Here is a 7283-nt window from a genome sequence, read left to right on the forward strand (position 1 = left end):
TCCACAATTTACTCAAGGTCTCACTGACCAGGCTATAAGTAATTTTAATTATTATTTCTTATGATTATGGTTGATAAAAAGTCTCAGTGGTATGCTAAAAATCTTTAACACTTGTTGACCTTTTTTCTTGATAGCTTTCCTCCTCCCAGGCTCCAGCCAACAGGAGCAGTAACAGATATCCAGATCTTAAGAGGATAGAAGTATAATGGTGCACTGAATATGGAAAGGAAGAACCAGTAATGGTTCCTATACATTCATAACGCGAATCAGCATCAAACTAAGCTTCCCCAAGAAGAAGCTGACAGCAAATAGTTTCTCCTCTTAATGAATTGAGGAAACAACTTTGAAGTTATCCGTAGCCACCGCTTCTGAAGCAACCAGTAGCTTTGCAACTATTAGTTTACTTGTATTAGATTAATTTATATTAGAGTTTATTTAATGCAATTGCTCACAAATTTTAAACCATTTTGTAGAGTAGTGTTCTCTATCTGTTTAAATGAAATGCTTTCCTAAGCTCAAAATCAGTGTTTTTATGTTGTGTAAATTATGAAATTACTGTGAAATATCTGGTAAACTTGATAGGAAACCCCAGATGTCAGCACTTTGCTGGGCAAGATTTAAAGTGGCCCACACCATTAGCCCTCATCAGGAGCAGTAGCAGTGGGCTAAGTCATAAGGGCACGCCCGTCCATTACACTCACCCAGGATACTGTGAGTGAGAAACAAAGGGCAGTCAGACAGGGACCTCTATGCTCAGATTCCACTGCCAAGAAATGGCCTAAGTCAGCTCTTGTTGTTGAAGAAAATAACCCTTTAGCAATCAGACTGAATCCTATTTTAAGTTTTAGAGGAAGAAGGATACTATTTAAACATTGATGAAATGTGCCTCTCTTTTTTTATCAGCATAGAAATCTATTTGAATTCAAAAGAATATGGTTATATTTAGCATAGTGTAATAATTATCTAAAGCACATATCATCGTTGGCTCTGAAACAGTTCTAAAGATGTCATTCTTTTGAAGTCAAAAAATATGCAGTAAAAATGGACAAGGAAGCAAAAATATGAAAAAAACAAGTTTGCTGAGTATGGGAAGTTGTTACAAGAGGGGCACAACAAGATAATGTAACAGAGTCCAAATTACATAACATGCAGCAAGGAGTTCTCTTGCTTTAACAACTCCTAGAAAATAAACCAGTAATCTCAATGCAAGAATATCACCACTGGGTTATTTAACAGGACAAATTTTCTGAGGGACACAGGTAGTAACTCACTATACTTCCCCTTTCTCTAATATCTTTTCTCACACCAATTTCTTTTCTTTCCTCGAGGATAGATTTTATCCTGTTGAAAACAATTTTAGTTTTATTTGTAAAGTGGAGTAAATAATATCCTGAGTGAAGTAGGCAGCGTTTTAGCTGAAGATGCTTAGGAATCAAACTTTTGAAAAAGGCCAATCAGCTAGCTAGCTAGCAGTTACCATCAGTGGCTTGCAGAGAAAAAAATTACAGATGATATGTTTGCTAAATAGATAAAAAGAATAAGCAGTTTAGAATGGGTGAAAAATCCCAGGATCTACTGTGACCTAGACCAGAGGTGCCTAAACTTTTTGGAACCAGGGACCGGTTTCCTGGAAGCAAATTTTTCCAGGGAGGGGGGGCGGGGTGTGTGAGGTTCAGGCGGTAATGTGAGCCATAGGGAGCAGCAGATGAAGCTTAGTTGGCTTGCTTGCGACTCACCTCCTGCTGTGCAGCCCGGTTCCTAAGAGGCTGTGGACTGGTACCCGTCCAAGGCCAAGGGGTTGGGAACCCCTGACCTACACACTCAAAAGCAGACAGCTGACCTTTGATTAAGCCCATTTTCCTGTGGAGTGAGCCATAAGGGGCTCCAAGACACAGTTTGGTTTCAATGTTTCAGTGTTCACAGCCAGAGGGCAAACTCAGAATGTCTCCTCCTCTTGCAAAAACTGGACCACGGATGAGAAGTCTTTTTTTTTTGAGTAGCCCTTCACGCACAACATCCCTGCAGATCTGATGGGCTTGACTGCCCAGAAGGACTGGGCTCTTTGTGCTGGTAGCAGAGTCTCATGCTAATCCCAGATCCTTAGCCATTAGTGTTGCTCCGAATCCGCCCTGATAGTAATTAGCCGAGGGAACTCCATCCATCACCCCAGGTACAGGATTATAAGTGTCACTTGACCAACATTGTCCTGAGCTCGTATTTAGGATTTTAGCCAAGAGTTTTGGGTCAAGCCCTAACCTGAGTCCCAGATTCATAGCTTCAGCAGTTCCAATCCTACTAATAGCCAGCAGCAAGTTTTTGCAGATCTTCGAAGCCTGGCCAGTCCCAACAGCTCCACGATGCACCACATGGGAGCCCATGCACCACAGCAGCTCAACCCCTCCCATCCTAAGTGTGAGGTGGCCAGATCGAGCCATTCCCACACTACCAGAAACAGGGGCATCCGTGAAAACCGCTCCCATTTTCTCAACTTCTTTGGCCAATTCTCCGAAAACCATAGGATCAACAGTACTGGAATCTATTAATAGTGAGTCTTTCTTCACTTTTTTTTGAATTCCATTTGCTCCACAATAAGCTTCTAGTGCATTGATGCATTGTAATAATTCTGTCACCTTTTTCGGCTACATCCCCTGCAGAAGACACTACAGGGTTCATCTGCATCTAGAAGCTCTTTGCATGAATCAGGGAACACATCAACAACGGTGAGTGGCTAGCCATGTTTCATGAGCTCTTTTGCCACTGGACTCCCCACGTTGCCTACTCCAATGAATCCAACTGGAGTCTTGGAAGCTACTGACCTAGAACACAGCGCTGCAAGGCTGGCCACCACTGGCTGCTGCAGACGACTCCCTGTACCGGAGGCCGGAGGTGGCTCCACGGAGACGGAAGGAGGCTGCCACGCTGCCCGCGCCCCTCCTTCCCACGGTGACCTCCTCGACTCCCGGCTCACCCACTGGCTGCTATAGGGTGCGTGATGCGGAGGGCCGGCTCGGCTGTGGCGATTCTTAATACCTCTTTGGTACTAGGTTACACATACAGTTTCACCTAGTGAGCGATTTAACAGAAGGAATTTTTTTCTACGGCATTTTTGTGGCACAGCAGATAGAAGCGAGGTCACCATTTCTTTGAAAAACTGAATTAAAAATTTATAGAAAGTCATGATTCATTCTACAAATATGCTGAGTCAAAGAAACGTGAAAATTGATGCGATGGAGGAAGAGCGCTAGACTTCCCTGATGCTCAACTGGCACCTTTCTTCTGGTGTCAGAACATGGTTGTGTAACTCCTTTAATCCCAGTGGATTTTCCAAAAATTCCAGAATCTTCAGATTTTGGTAGCCTCTGTTTACTGCCTTTGCCCCCCTATGCCAAACCCCACCCCACCCCGCACACATTCATTTTTTACCAGTTGTCCTCCGGGGTGTTTTACTTTATAGAGTTATTGCAGCAGTTTGTTAGACTACTGACCCCCAGTGCAAATGCCCCTCCCCCCGTTTTCTCACCCTGTGTAGTTTTGTTCCACCTTGACCTGGGCTTGGTCACGTGACTTGCTTTGGCCCAATGGCATATCAAGAGCTGAAGCTTGGAGAGTACTCGTGCTTTAGGGCTTGTCCTCATGGAAACCTGACATGTTAGGAAGCCTGGCTAACCTAGTGGAGACTAGGCACAGGCCACAGCCAGCACCAATGGCCAGACATGTGAAAGCAACCAGCCCCAGTCCAGCAACCAGATGATGGCAGCCTCAGTAGTCACCTCAGGTGAAAGCAAGATAGATCCACCCAGGAGATCCCAGCCCATTCTGCTGATTCACAAATTGTGAGGAGATAAAGTGCCTGCTGTTTTAAACCACCAAGCTTAGGAGTAGTTCATCACACAGGAAGAGATATAACTATCTTTACTGTTAGATTATCTTCCCATTTTATACCATGTTTCCCCTCAAACGACTGTTCCTTAATCCAAGATTCTAGAAAAGAAATAACAACTGATGAGGCTGATAGAGCCTTAACATTTTTTATAAGTTTTGTAAACTTTTAAAATAACTGTTAATAAAATCAATATTTATTTGATCACAAAATTATTTTCTTCAGTTGCCTTAAGAAGTAATGCAGAATTGTACTAAGTTTATACATTTGGAGGCTCTAAAAATGTGTTATTCCTTGGATTCAAGTCCTAGTGTACTTTATGTGGGCATTCACGTTTGCAAAATGATTCCAGGAAAGTTGCGATTTCATTTTACAACTTTGGCCTAAGGAGTCTTATGATATTTTACCTGAGAAAAAGAACACATTAATTCCACTTTCAGCTATTAAACCCATGGCTTCCTGTATTTTCTAAATTCCCTATCAGTGAAGAAGACTATGTATAGCGTACAAGACTGTCATGATTAGGAGGAAGGTAGTACAGAAAGAGCCCATCAAATTAGGCATTGCCCAGTCACGTCAGTATACTAACGTGGCGAGCCACAGGCAGCTTGAAGCCTGGAAAAAAGACAGATACAGTGTAATGATTATCCTAAGGATCCGGATAATGATTCCCATGATTTTGTTTTAAATATTAATGGCAGAGGATTCTGGGGAAATGGTGGTGGCTACAGAGAAGATTTTTATCCCTGAATATGCCACCCCTCCCCTAAATACACAACCCCCCACCCCCACAAAGAAGAAAGAAAAGCATCTAGGATAGCAAGATCAAAAACCCACAGACAACATCTACAACAAGGTGTCCACATTAACTGCAACATACAGCCAGGTAGGAACAAACCAACAACAGGAAAAAGACCTACATATGTGTATCCCAAGGTGTGTGGGAGGAAGACGAGGGAAGGACTCTCTCTCTCTTTAAGGAGAGCCAAAGGTTACTATGGTTCACGAACTCACTGAGATTGAAAAACTCACTGAGAACAGCGGCAGAAACCGGGAGTGAATGTTGCAGGCTCCACTTTGCAGCTGAGTGCAAGAACTTTGAAATGTTCTGAGGATGCCAAGTGTTCTGGGGTCTGTGAAACCTTGACACCTATCAAACCAAAGCACCATTCCAGAACAAATCCCCATACTCAACAAGGACAGGAAAGAGGAGGCCTGGGTAAATGGGCATAGGAGGGCCGAGGAGGAAGATTTTAGAAATTTTAAGGTCATTTTTTAAAATTATGTTGTGGGGCCTCCCTGGTGGCGCAGTGGTTGAGAGTCCGCCTGCCGGGACACAGGTTCGTGCCCCGGTCTGGGAAGATCCCACATGCCGCGGAGCGGCTGGGTCCGTGCACCATGGCCGCTGAGCCTGCGCATCCGGAGCCTGTGCTCCACAACGGGAGAGGCCACAGCAGTGAGAAGCCTGCGTACCGCAAAAAATAAATAAATAAATAAAATTATGTTGTGAAAATAATAGAAGATAGTGAGCCCTGGAGTTCTGAAGCTAGAAATTATATTCTGATCTATGTTTCCCTCCTAAAGTGGAAACTTATTTCATTTAAAAATGAGCGACAGAAGAGTATTCCATTCACATCCTGTAGAAAATCAGTGAGAAAAAAAAAGAAAAAAGAGGGGTGAAAAGAAAGTTCCAGCAAATCCTGAAAACGTCACAGAAAGACACGTCCACAGAACAAATGAAATTTATTGCCTGATATTGCGGAAAAAGTAAAAGAAATTTTCAAAGGAATAGAAACTGGTTTTAAGAAAAACATAAAAGAAATTAGAAAAATTCAGAAATGAAGTGATTGGAGAATAGCAAGATTTGAAAAGGTGAAAAATTCAGTAAGTAATTTGTTTAAAAAAAATCATGTCTCGAGAGAAGGTTAAACTAGAAGGAACACAAGTTTGAATAAACACAGTGGATAATGTCTCCTTGGAGAAACAGCTGATTTCAAATCCAGCATAAGAAACGAACAAGATGTTCCTGGTACCTCTTGTCATATAAGAGAGCTGGGAAGACTTCAAAGACTACTGTGGTTGTGTGGAAAGGACTCAGGAGCCAACTTGAACAGGATCCGTGAACCTAAGAGGGGACAATCTCTGCATCGATATTTATAACAACCTCACTGAAAACAACAACAAAGCAAGAAAATACCTCATTAGTCATCTTTGGAAGAGTCAACCTTTCTCTCTCTTGTTTTTTCTTTTTTTGTAAAACTGGTAAATAAAATAAAAGAAACATTTATTCTTCCTTTCCTAATTAAACTGTAACTCAGGGCAACCAAGTAGTTGATGAAATAATGTTCTAGCTAGTAAATGAATAATCATCTAGTTAGTAGAATATCACCATTTGGTACCCTTAATAAATTAATGGATCTAGACATTGATCATTAATGGCTGCAACGTCACAGTAAGACAGACACTTTATAGTTCCTTTTGGAATTCATCAGTATTATCTATGAAGTAAACTTGACAAAAAAAATCACACCTGAATTATGTCAGTGCTCTAGATCTATCTACCAACTGACAGTAAATACATGGACCAAAGGAGCATGATAAACATATAAGCAGAAAGGGGATGCAATCAGCATAATCCAGACAGTTGGGAACCCTACTGGATGAATGCTTTGAATTCAAGGACAAATACTTGCAAGAAAAATGAGCAAACTGAGTTCTTTTAAACCTATACTTTAAAAGAAATTGTGTTTGGATCAGCAATCAAATAAATAATGGTTATTAAAATAAAAATACATTTAGAGGACAATCAAGGAAACATGAACTGACTGGCTATTTGTTGATATTAAGGAATCATTATTATTTGCGGATGTGTGATAATGACATAGTTGAGCTTAAAAAGGGCAGTTCTTGCATTTTAGAAATATGGATACTGACGTTTTCACTGAGAAAAAGAAATCTGGGATTTGCTTTAAAATTGCTGGGGATGATGGTGGTAGTAGTAAGAGAGGGTGCAGAGACAATCTATTGGCCTGAAATGGACATTTGACGAGAACAATGGATGAAAGTTTCTACTTCTTTCTCTTTATTTCTGTAGATGTTTGAAATTTTCCATACTAAAACATGTTTTATAAATGTAGATGGCTTGCAATGTGCTCTTCTGAGCTCTCAGAAGGCAAAAAGCCATTCTTAAATTAGGAGCTTTCTTCTCTAGCCAAGAATTCTAATGATAATTTTGTCCCAACTGGCCAGTGCACTCAGATTGCTCTGAGATCTGTTGGTGGGAAAAAAATCAGCACAAACAATAAAGAGGCTCTTCAGTCTTAGAAGAAAACAACAAAGAGTATAAAGGCTGCTGCTAGGTCTGGGGCAATAGTGTAGTTACCAGTATAAGACAAAATATTAG

At 41.2% G+C, this 7283-nt stretch overlaps 1 pseudogene across 1 annotated transcript; it reads right to left on the reverse strand.

The window, feature by feature from the left end:
- Nucleotides 1-242: 242 nt before the first annotated feature.
- On the reverse strand, nt 243-6089 carry LOC308611061 (3-hydroxyisobutyrate dehydrogenase, mitochondrial-like; annotated as a pseudogene). The gene is made up of 2 exons: nt 6078-6089; nt 243-3040 (listed from the first exon to the last, which is right to left on the reverse strand). The product of its transcript is annotated as a 3-hydroxyisobutyrate dehydrogenase, mitochondrial-like (transcript).
- Between the last annotated feature and the right edge of the window lie 1194 nt (nt 6090-7283).

This window comes from Mesoplodon bidens, assembly GCF_964165515.1.
Source record: "Mesoplodon bidens genome assembly, contig: HAP1_SCAFFOLD_500, whole genome shotgun sequence".
NCBI lineage: Eukaryota > Metazoa > Chordata > Mammalia > Artiodactyla > Ziphiidae > Mesoplodon > Mesoplodon bidens.